Source organism: Python bivittatus, unplaced genomic scaffold (genome assembly GCF_059951505.1).
Source record: "Python bivittatus isolate LINGU-HERP-01145 unplaced genomic scaffold, Pbiv_v1 ctg000690_np1212, whole genome shotgun sequence".
In the NCBI taxonomy this organism is placed as follows: Eukaryota; Metazoa; Chordata; class Lepidosauria; order Squamata; family Pythonidae; genus Python; species Python bivittatus.
This window is the reverse complement of record NW_028277096.1, coordinates 2,683,378-2,706,961: the sequence shown is the minus strand read 5'-3', so window position 1 is coordinate 2,706,961 and position 23,584 is coordinate 2,683,378. Positions and strand designations below refer to the sequence as shown.

At 39.7% G+C, this 23,584-nt stretch overlaps 1 protein-coding gene across 6 annotated transcripts in view; it reads left to right on the top strand.

Moving 5' to 3' along the window:
* Window positions 1–7,560: 7,560 nt before the first annotated feature.
* The window catches only part of NCOA1 (nuclear receptor coactivator 1), a 290,001-nt gene continuing 273,977 nt past the window's right edge, over window positions 7,561–23,584 (top strand). For 2 of the 6 annotated variants that reach the window (XM_088152158.1, XM_088152157.1), the window contains exon 1: window positions 7,561–8,067. The gene's annotated coding sequence lies outside the window, so the exon portion shown is untranslated. The remainder of the gene's footprint in view (window positions 8,068–23,584) is intronic. The other 4 variants (XM_088152155.1, XM_088152154.1, XM_088152152.1 and 1 more) reach the window with 2 other exon arrangements.

The window sequence follows — 23,584 nt, the reverse complement described above, 5'->3', positions numbered from 1 at the left end:
TTCCTCTTAGGGCTGAAATTTCATCCACTTTATGCTTTGACTGGCAACTACTTTGGCCCTTGGAAAAGGTGGTCAATTTATCATCCTATGAAATATAGAAAATTGCCATGCTGGGTCAACCATTGGCCCATCCTCTTTGATTGATTACAGTAGATTTCTGGGATTTGGGGCAGGGATATTTTCAGTATCTCTGTGTAAGACTCTTAAATTAGATATGCCAGGGACTCAGTCTGTAACTTTCAGCATTCCAAGAATGTACTGAAATACGAGGTATCTCATGTTGTGATGTAGAGAAATCCTAGTGGCCTCAACACCATGCAAATTAGCAATAGAATTGCCAATGCATCAAAAAGGAAAAACAGTCCTGGACTGCATATCAACCTTTAACAAAAAGGTTGAAGTTGGCAGGTCACACTTTTCACGGCATGGTGGGAAATACTATAACCTGCTAGTGCTTATAGCTAAAGCTACTATTAAAAGTCCAGGAACAGAGGCTAGAAAAATGTTGGCAACTCTATTTATAAGCCAAATTGCTCTGAGTCTTGGAGTAGTTATTTTGGGGAAGCTGAAGAAAGCATTATTACCAATTATGAGTGCTAAGATATCTGAAGATGCTCATTCATGCTCATGAGATACGCTCTCCTCACATTTTGTTTCATGTGAGAAGGATGTAGGAAGCTGAGTCATTATTCTGAAGATTTCAAAGAAGAAAGGACATATTCCATATCCCTGACTTTCTTAAATCTAATTAGTTTCATAAACATAGTAGCTAACTAGGGAGATACATTATCATTATTTATTCTTTATATAACCTATCTTTCTGCCACAGAGGGCAGTCAAGGGCAGTCACACAACAAGCTAAACCAAAACTAAACCACATTAACAGCCAGATTCATACACCGTGCTAAATTCTAATGTAGGTTATTTGATTTTGACATAGCATATTATGTGAACCTAGGAAATCATGTGTTTGATTTTTTTTAAAAAAACCCTCTGGCTAAGCAAATACACCACGGATTAGACTTTAGGTAGGATAGCAATGAAGCCCTTGGAAAAGACATTCAGATGTTGTGATGCATTTATACCCACAAAGATCAGAATCATGCAAGCAATGGTTTTCCCTGTGACACTCTATGGAAGCAAAAGTTGGATTTTGAAGAAGCAGACAGAAAATATTGATACTCTTGAACTTTGGGGTTGGAGGAAACTCTTGACAATACCCTAGATATCCAAGAAATCAAACAAATGCATTACAGAACAAATCAGAGTTCTCATTCAAGGCACAAATGATGGCTCAAATTATATTTTGGACACCGTATACGAAGACCCAAAGGAAAAGTGGAAGGAAAGAGAAGAGGACAACCAATAGCAAAGTGGATGAGTTTAATTACAATGGTGATAGATGCTCTATTGGAAGACCTGAAGGGCCAGGCTTATGGACAGATCATCCTGCAGAAGGTCTATCTATGTGGTTGCTAATAGTCAATACTGACTTGATGACACATAATCAGTGACTAAACAAACTATGACCTAGGGCACTTCCACATGACGGTTCTCCATCAGACTGAAAGGAACTCCTGAGCTGTATGTTCCTATAACAATACTAGTGTTGAAAATCTGAGCTACAATATTTCTGATTCAGCTGCAATATAGTTGAAATTGCAGCAAAGCTAGATTTGGGGGGGGGGTGAGATTCTGAGGCTCCCTTTTCCCATTAGAAGAAACTCTTGCCTCACCCCTCATCAGGTCCTGTAAGCTTGAGGGGCTTTGCAGTTCCACCTCAGTAATCCAAACAAAAGTAGCAGGTGTGAAATTGACAAGTGTTTCATGGGTTTCTCCTTTTCTTTGGCACTGGACTGACTGAGGGTGAAACAGTATCATGGTTCTGTAGCACCTCCCTCCATTTCCAATTCAAAATAGAGAGAAATTGTTGTGGTAGCTGTCGATGAAGTACAGCTACTTACCATGGATTGGACATTGCAGGAATAATAGAAGAACATCACTTGTACCTGTTGGAAATTAAAAGAAGGATGGAATACGAAGAAGAACAGTGGAACTAGATTATTTAATTGTTCATTCAGTGGTTTCAACTAAATACAGACAAACCCCCCACAAATCTTCTGAATTAAATAAGTAAGCCAGCAGCAACCATACGTATTTCTTTGAAAATGAGATTATGGAGAAGCTCACACTTACCACTGTTCTAAGCCTATGCCTTTTCTAGCACCATGATTTTAAAAAAAATGAAAATATTTCCCCAGAGAAAGGTGAATCAGGTTTGAGGAACTAGAGCAGAGGAGCCAAAATAATTTATTTCCTTTATTTTAAGTGCTGCACCTTAATATCTAAATAAGTATGAGAATCTGAATATATGCAAATGTCTTTCTTTAAACCAAGCTCTTTCTGAACTGAGTTATCCTGCATAAATCTGTTTGGCGAATCAAAACCCTGGCAAATTCATTCCATAACATATTTATTTGTTCATTTAATTTAGATGCCATCATAATCTTTATGTTCTGTGTGAATAGCTGTCCGTGCTGATGCCCACAACTAACATTGTTATTTATTAGATTTTTTTCCCTATTGTCTACTACGTTGTTTGGAGATTTTTTCTAATATTGTCTACTACGTTGTTTGGAGATATGGATTAATTTTATTGTGGATGTTTTATTATGTTGTATCTTTGCTGTAAGCCCACATGAGTCTGGAAGCATTTGGCAGCATACAAATTCAATAAATCATCATTATTCTAATTATACTAGGATAGGGAATAAGAGTTTGTACTTATACAAGGATTCATCAGTGGTTCTGCATCATGCTAAAGGGAAGTCTCTTAGGCTCTGTTTTGGGCCCTGTACTGTTTAGCATATTTATAAATGACTTGGATGAGAGGTTAGAAAATATAATTATCCAATTTATAGACAACACAAAGTTGGAGGAAGAGTAACATCTTAGAAAACAGTACAGTATCTTCAGAGGATCTTGACAGGTTGGAACAGTGGGCAAAAACCAGCAAGATGGATTTCTGCAGGAACAAATGCAAAATCCTGCATGTGGATTAGAAACAATGATATGAATATAGGGGGACCTTATGGACAGGAGTATACATTAAAAGGATCTGTGTGTCTTGGCAGATCACAAGCTGAACATAAGCCAATAGTATGCAGCTGCAAAAATCCCAAATGCAGTTCTAGGGTGCAGAACAACAAAGTTAAGAGGAATCAAGTGATCTCCAAAGTCTAAGCACTATTTGTTCTAGAAATCTTTAAAATAGAAATAGTACCCTGAAAATCTATAAACATATACTCATCTGATCTTTCCTGATGTTTGTATGTCTTGATAAAATTAATAATTATGAAATGAATAGTTACAAATGTCTTGGGTAGCAACGTTGTAGATATTAGATCCCACAGTAGAGACTACAGTGCCATGCATTCATTGTCAACCTTTTTCAATCAGAGGCATGATTTCAGCTCCCTTTTCTTCTTTTTCTTTATTCTCATTTGAGTTTGTTATCTCTGCCATCTTTGTTCTTTTTTGTTTTGTGTTGTTTTCTTGTTTTAGATGTTTTAGATATATAGTTCATCTCTGTGGTGATTCACACTTTCTTTAGCAACAGATGGCTTAAGTGGCAAATGTCATGGGGGAGAAACACCATCAGTTGGGACTGAATTATAGTTTCAGACTTCTAAAAAATAAATCCAAGGTGGATGCAAATTGCTTTTTGAAATTCTCTTACAAATTTGTGGCTAGAGAAATTGTGTGAATGATTTGGCTGAATTTCTCCAACAATTTCTCAAGGGCACAACTTTCCTTTAGCAGTAATAGCTTCATAGAAAATGCTCCTTTGCAAAGTTTTCTTCTGAAATTTTATGCAGACTCCAGAGTGAGGAAGTAAAGGCAGGATCTACCCCTTGGCCACCTCATAACTTAGGGCAAGAACACCACACTTCACCCATTAGAGTTTCTCCTAAATTCTCATCTCCTTTGAAAGTATTTCTGAAGAATTTATTTTGTTGAATTTATTGACAATTGGTAGAACAAATGGAGAATTTCTCTGCCCTGTGCTATTAGAAATATTATTCAACAAGGTGGTTGACTTATCAAGATTGCAAGGAGGGTGGATAAATTTAATCTTTTCCCTTCCTGATACGGTCCTGCGATGATTAGGTGGCAGGTCTGCCAACTGAAGGATGACAACACTGGGCATCTTCTTCCAGGTTATATTCAAGCAGGGGGAGGGAACTGGGAGAAAAGGCTTTGAGAGGTATAGGTGACAAGACAGATCTGAGGGAGGCTCTGAATCCAAGCATGGGCATACCTCCCCCTGTCTGGAAGACAGGGTTAGGAATTCTTTAAGTGCCAGGTTGGGGTGGTACTGATAAGGTACAGATACCTTACAGAAGTAAGTACCTGCTTAAAACCTATTTTTAAATGTTATTTAACAAAATTCAGTTTGCTCCTTTGTTTCTAGGGGGAAAACACACTTTCTGCTTGCCCATCACCGCTATGGGCCACCTAGTTCAGAAATGGATGTTATTCTTCACCTACTCCCAGCCCATCACAAATACACTCCCCACTTGTTTTCCTCTTTTCCATCCTAAGCCCTTCTAAGTGGATGATCAACAGTGCTTCCTTTCCATCTAATGACAGCCTCAGCTCCAACCGGCTACCCATCCTGGCATGCCCCCTCCCCTCCATTGACTGGTTGCTGTCCTGAATGGCCATTTCATCCTGGGCTGCCATATTATGATGTTCTCTGATGGTTGGTAGCTGCCATTTTTAATGAACTTGTGGTTGATCCAACAATGGCCAATTAAGCCAATGAACGTTCTTTGCCTATGTTTTCGCATTGCTTCTAGAAACTCATCCCCCTGCCCACAATACTCTGAAGCTTCCCTTTCTTTCCCTAAATCAATCATTCATTCATTCATTCATTCATTCATTCATATTTCAAATTTGTTACCACCCATCTCACTGTGGGGTGACTCTGGGTGGTTTACAGTAAAAATAGAAATATTGATTACAACAGATAAATATTAATGAATTAATTAATTAATTAAAATATGTTAAAAACACACTTCCTTTAAATACTTCCAAGAGGCAGATGTTAATTACGTGTTAATAAACTCAGGGACCATCATCAAGGTGCCAGCCATCCCCAGGACTGATTGTATCTTTCCTCGCCCCAGGCAAGTTGGCAGAGCCAAGTCTTCAATTCCCTCCGAAAAATTGGGAGAGTAGGAGCCCGCCTCACCTCTGGGGGGAGAGTATTCCATAGGGCTGGGGCAACAGCAGAGAAGGCTCTCCTCCTAGGACCCGCCAGTTGACATTCTCTCACTGACGGGATCCGTAACACGCCTTCTCTGCCGGACCAGGTGGGACAGGTCGATGTAATGGGGATGAGATGGTCCCTCAGGTAACCTCAACCCATGCCATGTAGGGCTTTAAAGGTGATAGCCAACCCCTTGAATTGGACCTGGAAACAAACTGCAGCTCCCGCAGCAAAGGTGTTACATGCGCCCTCCTTGCTACATAGGCTTAGAATGAAGCTACAAAATTTAACTGAATGCTACTTTGATTCTATGAAGCTGAACCATCGTTTTTCCTTGCTACCAAGTTTCTATGGACCTATAGTGGAACCTAGAAACAAAAGATCGAACTGTTCCCCTGTCCTTTGATTACTGTGGCATCAGAGCAACAAAGGTACAATAAGAGGAAAAAGGAAAGGGTCTGCATTCATGTCAGAGGAGAACATGTGGGAAGATAGTAGGAAGGCATCCAAGTGGGAAAACATCTGGGAAAGCAAAGGAAAAAAATGGAGATTAATAAGGAGGGAACGATCCCTAAGGGCACTGAGAGATCTGCCTATACAGTGTCCAGCCAGTGAGGCTTGCCTTTCCTGCACGCACGGGAAGGGCAAGAAGCAGAGGAACAACTAACCAGGTTCTGGGGTGACTATAGTCCCAACTGAGCACCAACTCAACCTTGTTGCCAAACCAATCTGGACTGGACTCTGTTTGGTCAGGTTCAGGTACAGCTACAGACGAGCAGCTTAGGATGAACAGCTGAGTTAACCAAAGATCTGTGCTGTCCCCTATTTCCCCATATTCCTCCCATTTAAGTTACTTTAGAGACTTTCTAAACCAGAAAAGTGGGTCTGTGGAGCAGAACAAAAGGATAATAAGAAAAAGGTTCCCATAACATGGTTTATGAGAATGGCCCTTAAGATGTTGGGTTTTATATATGTATGTATGTATGTTTTAATTGCATTTTTGTCACATTAAACATACAGTTTGATACATTTTGGAGGTCTCCAGGGGCTGAACTCAAGGTTTATATCCCCAGTTTATAAACATGAAGAAGACATATATATATTTATTTACTAAGCTTCTGTGCAGCTCCAGTCATGCCTGACTCTGAGCAGCTCACAGGCCACTGAAATGGTAATAAGATTAAAAACTGGAACATAATCTAACAGTAAAATTTCCTGTGAGGAACAACTCAACTGATATATACAATCACCCTGCGAGAAGAGACAGGAACAACCACTCAGACCTAAAGGTCTGCTGAAGCAGTCAAAACTTGATGGCTTTACAAAAAGTCCAATAGGCTAGCTGTTGCTAACTGGAGACAGATAACAGATATAAGGCCATTCACAGATAAACCTCTTGCTGCATTAAGCCTTCTGTTTGTGCCTCGGTGTTCACTAAGCACATTGGTGAGTAGCGCTGGGCTACATTACAGCCAAGGTGCTCCTCTGCTTTATGTATAAATAGTACAAACCTTTGCACATTTAGTGAAAAATCAAGCCATGCTAACTTCAGTGAGGTGTTGTTAACTCTTTAAAGACTCTTGATAAAATGCAACCTGCATTGGGATTTACTTCTAAGTAAACACACGCACAATTATTCGGCTTGATTTCACTTGTACCGTTGTTTGGCATTTTTCACGTTTTAAAAAGGTTGGCGCTGGTAACGCATTCCTTCCGTAATGCTGCCAGGTCTCCCGCGGACCCCAACCGCGGCTACTTCCAGACTAGCAACAGCTTTTCGTGAAGAAATTAGGCAGGTGAAGGAATACCCCACCCCCGGTCAGTTTTGGCGAAACATTTCCTCTGCTCAATCGTACTGGAGAGGCCATTTTATTTTGCAATATAAACATGGAAAGTGTTTAAGAATACCTACGTGCAAAAAGCACTCGCTAAAAAGAAAGACTGGCGCCAGCGTTTCCCCTTGCTGCTTTGGAGGGAGGGGATCCGTAGCCCAGCAGACCACATCTGGAGGGGACCAGGCTGGGGCAGACTGGGAGACGGAGGCGGCTGGTGAATGAAGGCAGGAGCGTGGTCTGGAAAGCGCGCACATGCCCTGCCTCCGCTCCCCTCGACGCCTCTGCTGCAAGCGCGGTGCGGCGGCTCAGCGCCCGCAGCACGGCCACCTAGGGAGGCGAGCGCTCCGTGCAGGGGAGTGGAAGAGGCTGGGGGCGGCAGCGGCGCTCTGTCGGCCTCCGCTCCGGTTCTCGCTCCGCGCTCCCCCTGGCCATTGCTCACAGCTCTCCCCAGCTGCCACCATCCCCAAGATGGCGGCGGCGCGCGGCTAAGACGGGGAAGGGGCAAAAATCGCGGCGGCGGCGGCCTCCATTTCTCCCACTCCCCTTTTCTCTCTCTGCACCCCCGCCGCGGCGGCGCTTACTCGGCCGCTGGGTCCCGCCTCCCGCTCCTCCCCGTCCCCACCCGAGCCAGCCAGCCAGAGCCGAGGAGGAGCAGCCGGAGGAGCCACCGGAGAGGGACAGTTGCAGCCAGGGGGCCCCGGGTGCCCAGGAGCCCACAGCGGGAGCCGGGGCCCCAGCAGCAGCGCCAGCGCCACCGGCCCTGCAGGAGCTGAGCTCAGACGCCTCGGCCAGCCGCTCCTCCTCCTCCTCCTCCTCCTTTTCACGCCGCCCCCAGCGGCCTTGGCCCGGCCTGAGGGAGACGGCAGAGAGGCAGGCAGGCAGGCAGGCCGGCCGGCGGTGGTTGGGGGGCGAAGGCGGCTGTCAACGCGCCCGCCCGCCCCACGGAGGCGTCAGCAGGTGAGCCGCCGGGGCAGCTGTCAGGGGGAAGAAGGTGGGGTTCTAAACTGGGGTTGCTCCCCTATTTGGGGGAGGGGGGCTGTCGAGGAAGGGGCGGGGCGCAGAGGCGTGCGGAGTGTCTGCGAAACGGGGCGAAGGCGAAGAAGTGCGATTTGGGCGGGAGGAGCAGCAGGGAGGAGGGGAGGTAACGGGGGATGCAAAGAAGGGGGCGCGGTGCAGGTGGTCTCGGGAGAAGGTGGGGTGCAGCGGCGATGCTTGGGCTGCGAAGAGCTGCAGGCCCCCGAAGAGTGGCTAGTGGAGGGAGGGGTTTGGCGGTTGGGGAGGGGGCAAGGAAGGGGGCGTGGCGCCGAAGTGGCAAAGGGAATTATATAATTGTGCGTGTGAAGTGCGAGGGGGCAGCAACGTGAGCGGCCGAGAGGAGACGAGGGTGGAAAGGAAGGGGGAGGAGGCAAGCAGGAGGAGGGGGTCCGGGAAGTAATGTGGATCTAAGGGATAGAAGGGGGATCTTAGCGTGGTAAGTTATGTGGTGCTGGGAGTCGAGTCTGTGACAAGGAGGCAGTGTTGTTCCTGCAGAAAAAAGGATTTGGCTGAAGGTCTAAGGGCAAAGAGCGGTTTGGATAGTAGAAAAGAGGTTGGTTGGTGAGTGAAGAAGGGTTCCTTTTATTTATAGTCGGATACTGCTGGGAGAACTTATCTGGTGTAAAAAAAATTGTGCTCTGCCAATGAACCCTTCTTCCAAGATATTGGATAGTGAAAATGTGAAATCTACACCATCTGCCCCTCTCTTTCCCAACTAGTACAGAAAAGACCAGGAAGCCTTGTGGGTTCCTAAGATTATCATTGTGGGATGAGCTTGCTGGGAAGATCTCCTAAGGTCTAAAGAAAGTGCTAGAAACCTCAGTGCAGGATGGAAGCAAAATATCTTGAGTAACTGGAGAAGGCAGTGAACACTTTCCCATACAGGCTACTCAGGGAGGGAGGTCACTTTGGAAAATGAGGTGTTAAGTTCAGAAGGAGTTTGAGGTGCACATCAAACTCAGTGAGATTTGGTGTACCACATGCTTTCCTCTTGTATTAAATAAGAATAGGAAGCAGTCTTGAAAGTGATTTATTTCATCCCCACCACAAATTAGTGGTGGTGGTACCACCTGGCCTCGAAACATGAAGGTTTTGCTTTCCTACCCACAAATTAGGAGAGAAACATCAATTGTAGTGAGTAGAGTTTTTCATTACCACTCCTTTTGGGTGGCCCTGACGCCCCTAGAAGAAGGGATTAAGAGACCCTAAAGCCTGGATAAGCAGAGGTGGTTGCTTGGAGAAGAAATAGTTTGCTCCTCTCTCCAGTAAATGTAACAGGCAGATCGAGCCACAAATTTATAAGGGACTACACAATCCTGGGACCCCCGTTGGGCCTCCCTTTGAGAGAAAGGTAATGCAGTCTGATGTGACCAGAATGAATATTAAATTTTAGGCTGACCATATTTTTTACCCCAATGCTGGATGGCCCCGTGATCATCTAAGAAGAGTATATATCATAAATAGAATAATAAGTTCATTATAAGTTCACAAGTTCATTGTAGTGGCAAATGAACTTCAATAATAAGCCAGTATTTGCTTACCCAAACAGATAAACAGAATGACCACAGGTGGGCAAAAAAGCAGTGGGAGCAGGAGCAACTTCCAGCTTCTTCCCGGCTTCTCCAGTGACTCTGGGGATGCTGCAACAGCCCCAAATTTGCAAATAAAACTGGGGTGAACATTGTGGAAATTTTAATTCCACAGGAGTAATGGGTTCTGGATTTTGTATGCATTCTTTAAGTTAGCAGATTTTAGGTATCTTAATTCAAAAATTGTTGTGGTATAATGCACCGTTTGGGCTAACTTAAGGGTAGAAACAGACAAACAGATAAACACAGTTAGAGTTGTAGTAGTATATAGTTGGTATGCTGAACTAGTGGATTCCTGCACTAGGTGCGGGAGGGTTGGACTAGGTGATCTCCAAGATCTTTTCTACCTTCACATTCTGTGATTAATTAATAAGCAATTTAACTATAGATCTGTATGTGGAGCCATACTGTTTTAAATTTGTATTCTTTCAAGTCCCACTCCACTGCTTTTTTGAATATGTCAGATGGACAGGAATGGAATAGAGGAGAATGATTTGTCTGACAATGGCTTTCTTTTTCCCCCATTGCAGTTCATGTCAGGCTCTTAACATTCAACCTATCTGTGCACTTCTTGTTTTAATAAAATGCAAATGCTAGCAATTGCTAGCAAGTTTAAAAGCAGAATAATAAAGTTGCATCCTTGTTGGCCTTGGTCTGATTTGATCCTCCATTATGAATCCATCCTGCTTTGATACTTGATTGGAGACTTGATTGGAATGGGAGGCTGGCATAATTGGAGAAGAAAGATTGGGACGGTGATAGTCATTTAGGGACAGGGAACTTTAGTCTAAAGCAATGTTTCTCAACCTCAACAACATTAAGATGTGTGGAGCATGCTAGCTGGGGAATTTTGGGAGTTGAAACCTCAGCAAGATGTGTGGACTATCACCGTCTCAATCTTTCTTCTCCAAGTAAGGTTGGAGGTTGAGAAACACTGGTCTGAAGTGTGTCTTAGACATTACCTAAGGGTGGGGAACAAAAGTGCTTGTTTCTTTTAAGTGGAACAAATTGATTTTGCCCATTGTTACCTCCTAAAATCAATTTATTTATACTCCAGCACTGGAAACTATTGGTGTTTAAAACTACTGTTTAGATGTCCCCATTTCAAAGGGCTTTGGGAAAAGTAAGTAATGCACTTCAACTTTTCTGCTTGATAAAAATCAAGATGGTAATGAGGTATCAAATAGCTTTTGTAGTAATTTGGGTTTAGGAGCTTAATTTTTGAGGGCAAGGGAATGGTACTAAAGATTTTGTGATGATGGGGACATCCAATGGTATTAACTTGACTATCTGGAAATAATGCCCTATTTCTGTCGGCTTCTAACTGGTTTGGTTTCTGTAAAAGTTTTTTCCAGCAATCTTGCACTTCTGAGCTTCTGGGCTATCAAATTAACTCACTGAATATGTTTATAGCTATTGTAGTTCAATGTGTTATACCTGAAGCATGATATTATTAGCTGGTGTTACATATATATTCCTGAATTACTTGTTTGTATATATAATCTGGTTTCCTAAACTCATGCCCATAGTCTTCTCTGGACAGCTTGTAAGCTCATACCTTAGAAAGTGTAGAAAACAGGAAAATTGAACTGTTTGAACATTGTCTAACATAGAAACAGTGATTGAAAGGTGATTTCCTTCCAGTGTGGGTTGGCGGAAATTAACCTTGCCGTGGGAGGTTCTTATAACCGAGAACTGGCTTATCATCCTACCCATTATTGTATATTCTGATGATTTTACTAAATTCATGCTAAAGAACAGGAAAGTATTCTCTGAAATAAAGTGTGAATGCTGGCTGGGGAATTCTGGGATTTGAAGTCCACACATCTTAAAGTTGCTAAGGCTGAGAAACACTGATCTAGACTGATACCATATTAAACTCTTTCAGATCTATAACCTTTTTTTCAGTTCAAATTAGCCTCTTCATAGCCTAACCAGTAAGATGACTCCAGATTTTCTTTTCCTCATCTAAAACTGAGAACAACCAAAATGATCCAGGTTTTGATTTGGCTGGATTGTGACCCACTGGGATGTCTATTAAAACTTCTGAGCCACAGAACATTTGTTCCGTGCACAGAGCAAACCATTTTTTCCATTTCATGCACGCCTTTAATACCAACTATATTTTGGTCACATTAAACTTTTTGCATGCTTGAAAAAAATATTATTAAAATGACATTCTTAACAACAATAACTTCAGAAGCTACTAATAGTGGAGTTTACATACTGTTATTTAAGCCTGTACTATTATACATGGGTAAATATATATTTGTTAACTGTGAGTTCTGTGGAAATCTTATCAGATGTGGCAACATTTCCCTTGTCTTCAATTCAAAGTAATTAAGGGTTAATTAACAAATGGATATATTAGGCAGTTTGGTTAAATCTTGGTTTTTGTTCACAATTCTTTTGTGGCAAACAGATGAATATTCATAAGTGTGACAAATTTAGAGTTTGTTATGCAAAGTAAGTTACTGAAATAAGAGTTTTGATTATTTAGAACTTGTATATTACCCTACTTCTTGGGCATAATTGTAAGTGTTCAGCAATGTTATTATTAAGGATCATTATACTTAAAACTATAAATATATTCAAGCTGATTACAGAATAAGTTGGTGATGGTTGCCACTTGTAAGAGTATTAATTTGCATAGGGATATTATCAGAATTTAATTCATAAATATGTGCCACTGATACTACAAGATGAGATATTTGTAACAATTGTTATAAATAATTTTTTCTTAAAGTAAAGATGCCTATACTGCTTGTTGCTGTTTTCCTTAAGGTATCATATATATTTGAAATGTAACTGCATGCTCTCTGAAAGTCAAATAGAAATCTTTTGTTCTTGTTTGAAAGATAAAATTTGCTTTGCTTTACTCCTGGTGACTTCATGGACCCAACCATATAACTATCTTGGCAACAGTATGGACTTTGCTGCTGCTGCTGCTGCTGCTGCTGCTGCTGCTGCTGCTGCTGCTGCTGCTGCTTCTTCTTTTTTTACTGTCAGGTACTAACCAGATACAGCCCTGCTTAGCTTTGTAAGATCAGTGAAGGTTGGCTAGGTGAGGTGCAAAAATAGTTAAGCAGGAGCCTCCCTGGAATGTATGTGTATGTGTGTGTCAGTGTTGTCAAAATGGTGGGGACAACTTGGTGATCAAAACTGTACCCCTTCTACATGTATGTGATGCATGTTAAAAAGGATTGGGTGTTGATTGTCTGGTTGCACTTACCATTTTGATGTTGTTGACCTTCCCCCAAGGATGCCCCTGGTGTTGTGATTCAGAAAGGGCTTTAAATCACAACTTGGACATCATTTGTGCATCCTGTATCTGCTTGGGTTTGCTGTTAGAGATTTGCTTTCATAACAAGCTAAATAAAAATAAAAAGATTTGAGTAAAGCTTAATATTACGTTGCTGCCTAAAAAAATAGATTCAAATCAAATACATACAGGTAGTCCTTGACTTACAACCATTCGTTTAATGACTGTTCAAAGTTATGACGGCACTGAAAAAAGTGACTTACGACCATCGCAGCGTCCCTGTGGCCACGTGATCAGAATTTGGGTGCTTGGCAACTGGCATGTATTTATCATAGTTGCAACATCCTGGGGTCACACGTTCGCCATTTGCAACCTTCCCAGGAGCCATTTGCAACCTTCCCAGGGGGCTTCTGACAAGCAGAGTCAGTGGGGGAAGCCAGATTTGCTTAACGACTGTGGTGATTTGCTTAATGACTGTGGCGAAAAAGGTTGTAAAATTGGTGTGACACACTTAATGACTACATTGCTTAGCAATGGAAGTTCCAGTCCCAGTTGTTGTAAGTCAAGGACTACCTTTAAAAGAATTAGAAATAGGAAATAGCTCTGATTTTTAACTTTCCTGAGGGTCTAACACACTTGCAAAACATAGACAGTGCTATTATTCTTAAAAGTAAAGCTAGCACTCTATAAAAATAAATGCTGAATATCATGTAAACAACTTATATTAAACTGATTACAGAAGTAAAATTTGGGAATATATTTCTGTTAATTATTTATTTTTAGGCAATTAAGGCTAGCTGTGAGTTTTGGTGCCTCTGTAGTAATTGAGAAATAGGAATGTCCACCTGTATTTCCTAGTTTTTTTTGACGCAGCTGGACGATCATTTATAAATATATTGTTGCAATCAGGTTTGCCTAGTTTTTGAGATAGATGGAAGTTCTGTCTCTTTTTTAAAACTGTAATCTTCTGCTCACATTTGAGTAAATCTCATCGACCAGTTTCAGTAGTAATGTCAGTAAGTTTCAGAAATATTTTGATGGAGATGTGTAGGATTGTAGTATAAATCTTTTCTGCCTCTTTGTCATATCTGTAGTTTTGTTGCAACTCAAGAGCTACAAAACATTGCTTACTTCATAAATGTTTCCTGAACTGTAATCTGAGTAATGAAATAAAGTTTGAATGGAGCTTTTACGTTAAACAGGAGTTCTGTGTAAGAATACAGCTTTGAGTTGAAACTGGTTAAGTTTCCATTAGCCAAGAGTGACCTGTGCATTATCAGACTGCCAGTCTTTTTAGCTGCGCTTCAATGCAAAACAAAAATAAACTTACTTTTTAGATTTAGAAGTGAATGCTGTTTTTTCCCATCTCAGAGAGTCGCAGTAGAGACTCCTTGCATTACATGCCAAATTATTTTGTAAGTCTGGATTTACAATACTTTAGGAGGGATATCTTTGTAAAGCTTGGTAAACTGAACACTAGGTTTGCATGAATGTGTTTGAACTGAAGTGGATTGTTTCTGATAAAACTTGAAAGAATGCATTAGAGTGCTCTCGTTTTGATATAGGAGCCACATCAAACATTGATACAACTTCCTGTTCAGAAAACACTTGCATGTAAAGAAAAGAGAGTGGTCTATGACTTGCAGGGCTGTATAGATATAGTGTAACTTTTGTATAGTGGTTAGAATGGAAATTTATCATTGCACTTAGTGAAAGTGCAGCTTTCTTCCATTTCCAGAGAAAATGGCTTTAAAACTTGTAAGCAAATTGTCCAGATGTCTTTTATTGTATGAAATAGTAATAAAGAAATTGAAGCTTCTTGATGGTTTTTATATATAAAAATAGCGTGATTGTGAGGGAAAAAATCCCCATAAAAGTAACGAAACTCAGTTGTTACATTTCAGAAAAAATATTTTGTATACTTTATGTATATAAGGGTACTTTTTTCTCTAATTGAGTCTGGATAATTGCTTGGACAAAAATTGCAGCGTGGAGTTTTCCTGTTCACAGTTCCACTGAGTCACAATTTTTTCCTCCATAATAATCCCCTTCCATTTTCCTTCCACAATTTTCTGTTTTCCCTGCCTTCAGCAGCATCTGCAGGGGGTAGGTGGGTGGTAAGATGGTGGTTACAGCCTTGTGATCAAAACCCCACCCCTTTGTACATACATGCAATTCAGATGCATGTACAAAAGAGGTGGTGCTTAGATTGCATTGCCATGACAACCATTATGCCTATTTAGAGCCCCTCCTCCCCAATGAATACTACTGCCTCCTTCCCAATCATATGAGAACTCCATGACACTGAGTCCTCAGGGGTCCGTTCTAGGTTCCTGAGTATTTTTCTATATGTTTTTAATGCAATTCAGGAGGTGGGTAATACATCTTGGATACATAAAGTCTGCCATTCACTTTGGAACTGCGGGGAATGCTTACAGTGGGGCAAAAAAGTATTTAGTCAGCCACCAATTGTGCAAGTTCTCCCACTTAAAAAGATGAGAGAGGCCTGTAATTTTCATCATAGGTATACCTCAACTATGAGAGACAAAATGGGGGGAAAAATCCAGAAAATCACATTGTCTGATTTTTAAAGAATTTATTTGCAAATCATGGTGGAAATAAGTATTTGGTCAATATCAAAAGTTCATCTCAGTACTTTGTTATATATCCTTTGTTGGCAATGACAGAGGTCAAACGTTTTCTGTAAGTCTTCACAAGGTTTTCACACACTGTTGCTGGTATTTTGGCCCATTCCTCCATGCAGATCTCCTCTAGAGCAGTGATGTTTTGGGGCTGTCGCTGGGCAACACGGACTTTCAACTCCCTCCAAAGGTTTTCCACGGGGTTGAGATCTGGAGACTGGCTAGGCCACTCCAGGACCTTGAAATGCTTCTTACGAAGCCACTCCTTCGTTGCCCGGGCGGTGTGTTTGGGATCATTGTCATGCTGAAAGACCCAGCCACGTTTCATCTTCAATGCCCTTGCTGATGGAAGGAGGTGTTCACTCAAAATCTCATGATACATGGCCCCATTCATTCTTTCCTTTACACGGATCAGTCGTCCTGGTCCCTTTGCAGAAAAACAGCCCCAAAGCATGATGTTTCCACCCCCATGCTTCACAGTAGGTATGGTGTTCTTTGGATGCAACTCAGCATTCTCTCTCCTCCAAACACGACGAGTTGAGTTTAGACCAAAACGTTCTACTTTGGTTTCATCTGACCATATGACATTCTCCCAATCCTCTTCTGGATCATCCAAATGCTCTCTAGCAAACTTCAGACGGGCCCAGACATGTACTGGCTTAAGCAGGGGACACGTCTGGCACTGCAGGATTTGAGTCCCTGGCGGCGTAGTGTGTTACTGATGGTAGCCTTTGTTACTTTGGTCCCAGCTCTCTGCAGGTCATTTACTAGTCCCCCCGTGTGGTTCTGGGATTTTTGCTCACCATTCTTGTGATCATTTTGACCCCACGGGGTGAGATCTTGTGTGGAGCCCCAGATCGAGGGAGATTATCCGTGGTCTTGTATGTCTTCCATTTTCTAATTATTGCTCCCACAGTTGATTTCTTCACACCAAGCTGCTTGCCTATTGCAGATTCAGTCTTCCCAGCCTGGTGCAGGTCTACAATTTTGTTTCTGGTGTCCTTCAACAGCTCTTTGATCTTGGCCATAGTGGAATTTGGAGTGTGACTGTTTGAGGTTGTGGACAGGTGTCTTTTATACTGATAACAAGGTCAAACAGGTGCCATTACTACAGGTAACGAGTGGAGGACAGAGGAGCCTCTTAAAGAAGTAGTTACAGGTCTGTGAGAGCCAGACATCTTGCTTGTTTGTAGGTGACCAAATACTTATTTTCCACCATGATTTGCAAATAAATTCTTTAAAAATCAGACAATGTGATTTTCTGGATTTTTCCCCCCATTTTGTCTCTCATAGTTGAGGTATACCTATGATGAAAATTACAGGCCTCTCTCATCTTTTTAAGTGGGAGAACTTGCACAATTGGTGGCTGACTAAATACTTTTTTGCCCCGCTGTATATCTACATAATTTCAGTCCTTATTACAATGGAGGAATATTTTGATCTAAACTAATTTATCTTGCCTCAGTGTTTTACTGAGTTCTATTATTATTAATGAATTTAAAGCAAATCTTTTATTTTGTCCTCACATATAGGATATTAGGGCCAGTTTGGGGTAGTGGTCAAGGCACCAGCCTGGAAACTGGGAGACTGTGAGTTTTAGTCCTGCCTTAGGCTGAAAGCCAGCTGGGTGACCTTGGGCCAGTCACACTTTCGCAGCCCTGGGTAGGAAGCAGTGGCAAACTACTTCTGACACACACACACGCACACACACACAGTATATATGCAACTGGAGTTCTCTAGCTAGTAAGTAAGTAAATTAAAATCACAATGCAAGATCGTAATGATTTAAAAAAAAACAAATTTAAGGTATAAGCGATGCACTCTAGTACTTGGGGGAAGGGAATCCCTGCTTAATCTAAACTCAATGTTTAATTTAGGTTGGTAGTCCAGTGATCATTAATCTTTTTATTTTCAGAGAACCCACAGATCTCTTATATATAGCAGAGAATGCCTGAAAAAATTGTCAAGTGCTTCTTTCTCACCTCATAAATTGAGAGTGCATCAAACAATATAGCTTACGCTCTTCCTTAGCTCCTCATTGTGAGATTCCTTAGAAAAACCAACGCTGATTTTGTGATACTTATTGATTCTGATTGTTTATAGTTATAGTTAATTGAAGCAGTTTATTTAAGGATACCAGTGAGCCAGGTGGTAGTTACTGCAGTTTGCATGATGCTAATATGTTTCTTGAATCCTGAGTCATAATTTAGTGATGAATTTTGTCCAGCTGTCCAGCTGTAAAGGAAGCTTAATCCAGGGGCTTCCTAGGAACTGGAATAGGCTCCTGCTTCTTTGGATCCAGTGTGATAACGGTAATTCACCTACCTTGAACTAGCCTTGGGATTAGGAGTAAGATTTTTTGCAGACAGGTCTGGACAAGATAAGATTTTCTCTCTTCCTCCCCTCTGCCATTACATTAAATGCACTCTTATGACTACTCTGAAGTAAATCCTACTGAGTACAATAGGGCCTATTATGATATATAGATGCACTGGATTTTAACTGAGTAAAATTGACCAGAATATTTGGGATTTTTATTTTAATTCAATTTGTTATTTATTATTTTCTATTTCACTCTCTATTGTATCCTGTAGATAGGTGATAGAATACAAACAGCTCTTTGGATTATAGGTTTTTATTCTGAGTAGCAGAATCAATTATCTACAAAAGTTAGGTATTGATTTAAAATACTTACCTAGCTCAATCACTTTGATTAGAAAAATTATTTCTGCGGGCAAAAAGGTTAGAAATATTCCTAAAATTACAAATTAGAAAATAATTGCATTAAACAAGGAATTACTTTTTTCTCTCTACAGAAATATAATTGTCTCTTTCTTCCTCCCACATTTTCTGACTTGAAGAAATCTGCTATTTGTCAGTCAGTAGCAGTCTTATGAGAGAACTGCCTTTCTGGATGCTTTCCAGGAATGCAGAATGGCAGCTATTACCCTGCTAATCATAAGATCTGAGGGGGAACACAAACAGATTATCTTCTTTCTACTGAGGAAAATGCTGTAACACTGCTGCAAGGGAGTGATGTATTTTTACAAATGTAGAAAAGCATATGAAGCTGTTAAAAACTCAGATCTTTGCACTTTCAAACCTGGGACTGTTGTACTTCTGAACTTCAAACTGGAGTCTTTCCAAGCCTAACTGGGATTTTATGAACCTCTGACTCATTACATGTAATATAAGTGTGTTAGCAGAGTGTTTTGGTATCCAGTCAGGATGATACTTCAAACATGGCTGATTCCCTCTTCTTCTTCTTCATGTTGCCTAAAGAATAAAGAGTCAGCCATGTTTTGACTCTTTTATTCTTTATACAACATGAAGAAGAAGGAGTCAGCCATGTTTGAAGTATCTTCCTGACTGGAAAGTGTCCTCACTGAAACAGCATCTCCAGATACCAAAACATTCTGCTCACAAAGTGTCTTATCACTGAGAAATGGTTTCTATTCAGGATAATGCTTCATTGCTCACATCATATGTAAAAGAGGATATTGGCATTATCATAAACGAGATTTTAAAAAATGAATAATAACAGAAGAGCAAGCTAGATTAAGAAAGGAAGATGGTTTCAGGCTATGGCATTTTTCCTTTGAAAATTACTTTAATGCTCTCTGTGTTTACTGTTTCTCTTGATAGGCCTTGAAATATATTCCAGAATGAATTGGGCAGCAAATATATTCACAGCACATTCCCTGTTTACCTATGGCAGAAAGCAAGTAGACACGCTGAGTATGTTTCACTTCATTGGTATCAGGTTGGCAGGTTATAAATAATGGACTTATAAAAGTGGATTCCTTCATTTATGGAACTCTTCATCCAAAATATACTTAGGATCTCTTGAGTTCAACCAACTATTGTCTTAATGTGTTGTATCTCCCCAGTAGAACACAAGAACACAAAAATGCATAAGGTCCTTTTCAGAGTTACGTGAGAACTGAATGTAATTATGAGAATTGGTATGAGACTAGAAGTCTTAAATAACAGGGAAGCAGCTAGCACATAGATGTTAGAACCTGTCCCAGACTCTGGTGTCTGTCATTTAATTCAGTGTTTAAGTCAAAGACATTAGTTTAAGGTGTGGATATGAACACTACTCTATGGAGAAATCTTCCTTTAACAATAAATAGGTTTTGATTATATCCTGAAATTGAGTGAACTCCAAATAGTAGAAGTTTTAGAATAGACACACAACTATGGAAGGAAAAACAAGAGAAACTCTTAGTTGTTGCACATATGTAAAGCTTGCTAATACTTGTTGAACAGGCTTGACAGCTTAGCTACAAAGGTCAGATACCAGTGTCCATGCATGTTCGCTCTCAGGGTCCATATTCCATTCCTTTGCTTTCTGTCACAGATTGAAGTGATGACCTTCAAACTTTTCAGATTTGAAACTCAGCTTTAATCCTAACCTAAAAGATATTCCCATTTTAAACTATTATCTCAGTATATTTAACCATGGTCTCTCTTTTTCAGGTTTCCTTTTTTTTTTATCAACAAGCTGAGCACTGTGTTGCTGGACATGGCATCATGTCATTTATTAATTAAAAACCAATGGCTTGGGTATGATGCTTAGAGTTTCTTTGCCTTTCTATTGAAAACACCAAGGGACTGCATATTTTATTAAGCTTTTTCAACCTTTCACTTCGGTATTAAGATAAACTTTTGAGATAAACTTCTTATGTTCATGGGCAGAATGATAAGGATAGGGTAGCTTTATTTAATTTTCCATTGTTAGATGATTTGCCAGAAGTAAGCTTTATAGTAGTTCCATACATCCAGGCAATAGATAGATGTGATTGATTTTCCCAAGAATGTACAAAAATGTTGAAATGGATAGATTAAGATTCTTCTTTCTTATTGAGCATTAACAAACACAACTTTTCTTTTTGGACTGAGAACTGGATATGAAACCTCTAGAATATATTGAGGCCACATACTGGCAGGATCAGTGAGAAAAGTATGGTCAAGGCAGAAACTAGGCATTTTGAGAATAACCCCCCTTTTTTTCTTACTACCATTTTTATGAGTTGATTTCTGCCCCTATGTATTCTTTCAATTCTTGTTCACCTAAGACCACTACATTCAACTTACCAAAAATTGGCAGTAGTTGAGTACAAGACTGTAGACCAGTGTTTCTCAACCTTGGCAACTTGAAGATGTGTGGACTTAAACTCCCAGAAATCTCAAGCCAGTATGCCAAGGTTGAGAAACACTGTTGTAGACATACAACATGCTTTTTTGAGGGGATGGGGACACAGATTGGTGCCTGTGTAAATTCTGTTAGGTTCAGTGGGAACCAAATTCACATCCATCTGGTTTAATAGTCCCTTAGATTTATTTCCTTATCTGACCCTTTTTCATGCTTTGTCTTAATTTTTTCAGCAGCAAGTACTGTGTTTGTTGCTGTTATTAACCTGAAGTTTTGCTTTAACCTTGGTACCTTATAGTGTTCAGATTGTTTTTCAAAATTCATGTGAAGTCTTCAGTGGATAAACTTTAGCCTAATCTCTTCTTACATTTATTCTGTATGCATCTAGGTTGATGCATTTTGCTGATTTTTCTCTTTTAGTAATGTATTAAATGAAATTATTTGATCTAATTTTTATGGTAATAGTACATTAACTTATCTGATAGGTGCTGGCTGACTGCCAAATGTATGTTGGTATCCATTTGATAACATTTATTAAATTATATTTTATAGCCTGAAATCTATCTTCTGAATTGGTTTTTGTATTTATTCTAATAAATCTACAGAATGAAAATCTGTACAACATGATCTGGAGTTTATTATTTTTTTTTAACTTTGCCATTAATTTCTGTGGTTAGATCTGCAGTAGAAATAATGAATACAGTAAGGTACTGCCATAGATCTTTTGTTCTGAATGAATTAAATTTATAATTTTGCTCTTTTTATATTTCTTCTCTTTTATATTGTATATTTTTTATTTTTTCTTATATTCCAAAACTTAGACAGATTTGGGCAAAAATCAACATTTTTGTACATTCTTGGGAAAATCAGTCACATCTGTCTATTGCCTGGATGTGTGGAACTACTATAAAGCTTACTTCTGGCAAATCATCTAACAATGGAAAATTAAATAGAGCTACCCTATATCATTCTGCTCATAAACTGTTCATAAATTGAACATACCAGTTTATTAATTTCCTAAAATTAATTATTTACATTCTTTAAATAAGTTATTCAAGTTTGATTTTGTTCCTTGTATATTTTCGTAATGTTGTATTTAATATATTTGCCATTATAAAGATCTAATTGGCTATTTAGTACTTGCTGAATTTTTCCATGCTTTCAGAATCAAAACTGTTTTCACCATCCTCTAAGATTTTGATATGTCCTTATTTATAACAAAAATCAGTATGATCATATATTTTACTTATATGAAGTTAAAAACTACATATATCTCTAGATCTTTATTTTTAAATATAATAATTTTATATTCAGTTTGTTGACTTTATAAAAGCAATTTGTCTAATTATTTATGTAAGCTTTTACTGCATGTCTATTATTTCTTGGCAGTATACAATATTGAATACATTGTGTACAACTTAAATAGAATAAAACCTCTAAGACAGTAAAAATATATTGAGCATAAATATAATCATAAGTATATGTTATATGTCATTAAGTTCACAGTTCATTATTTCGTAATTTAAATAGTTAAAAAGTGTGTATAATCCCAGATATACTTTCATTCTCTGATAATCTTTTAAGTGTATTTACCAATTACCCATTTCTCCAGTATGTTAACTTCAATTTAAAGAGCTAATTTAACAGATAATGTTGTAACACAAATATCATACACATTGATATTTTTGAGCATCTTACAAATTGTTAAAAATGACATACCTATTCTAGAAAATATTGGATGTTCTTGTGAAAAAATATACTTATTTTTTGTACCTGATAAACTCACCAATACTTTTTAGATTCTCATACTGCTAACATTTATGAAATGTCTAAAACCTGAACAATCTGTTTTAGGAAATTAGTATGGTGGACCACAAAAACCTGAGTCAGATTTTCTTTAAAAGTTGCTGCCAAACTGTATTTTTAATGTGAAGAAAGAAAATTATTAAATACATAGGAAGTAATCATAGTGTGTTAAATTTATTTTTATGTAATGTTCATTGGTTTCTTTTCTTGGTCCTATCCACTTTTTAAAGTGTGGTCCCTTGGCCCAAAAGAAATTGTGCATCCTGATATATTTTATTACTAGTAAACACTACCACCTATTATTGCAATTTACATGCTTGCAATTTAAAGAGAACTTCAAGTTTCTTTCTGATTTGTCAAATTATAATTGGGAATTCCAGCAACATTTTATCTTTACTTTTTCTTTCGCATAAGACTCTTTATAATACAGGTAGTCCTCAGCTTATGACAGTAATTGAGACTGGAATTTACATTTCTAATCAGTGAGGTCCTAAAGTTTGATGTCATGTGACTGCATCACTTAGCGACAGCAATCCTGGCAGTCCCTTTTGCCATCATTAAGTAAGGATCATGGGTTGTTAAGCGAGGACCTCACATGGCCACGACTTGTGACTTCCTGCTGGATTCCAACAAACAGTAAATGGGGAAGCTGGCAGGAAGTCACAAGTCCCAGGTGGCTCACAAGCAGGCTGGTGAGTGCTGTGGAATGCGGCTGGGCGGGAGAGGGGGTGCTGTGGTGTCGCATGAGCAAGCCAGGCGTGCGCTATGGAGTATGGGCGGGGGTGCTGCAGGTGGGTGTATGCTATGGAGTATGGGTTCCTCAGGAGAAAAAGCAGTGGAAGCAATTTAGGTCAGCCAAAATGATTTGAATTTTATCGCAGTAGAAAATGGAAGTTTTAAATATTGGGTGACATGACAAGAATATAGTTTGAATTTGTTTATAGACTAGAGCATTTTGCAAACAGTGGATATTTGTAGTTAT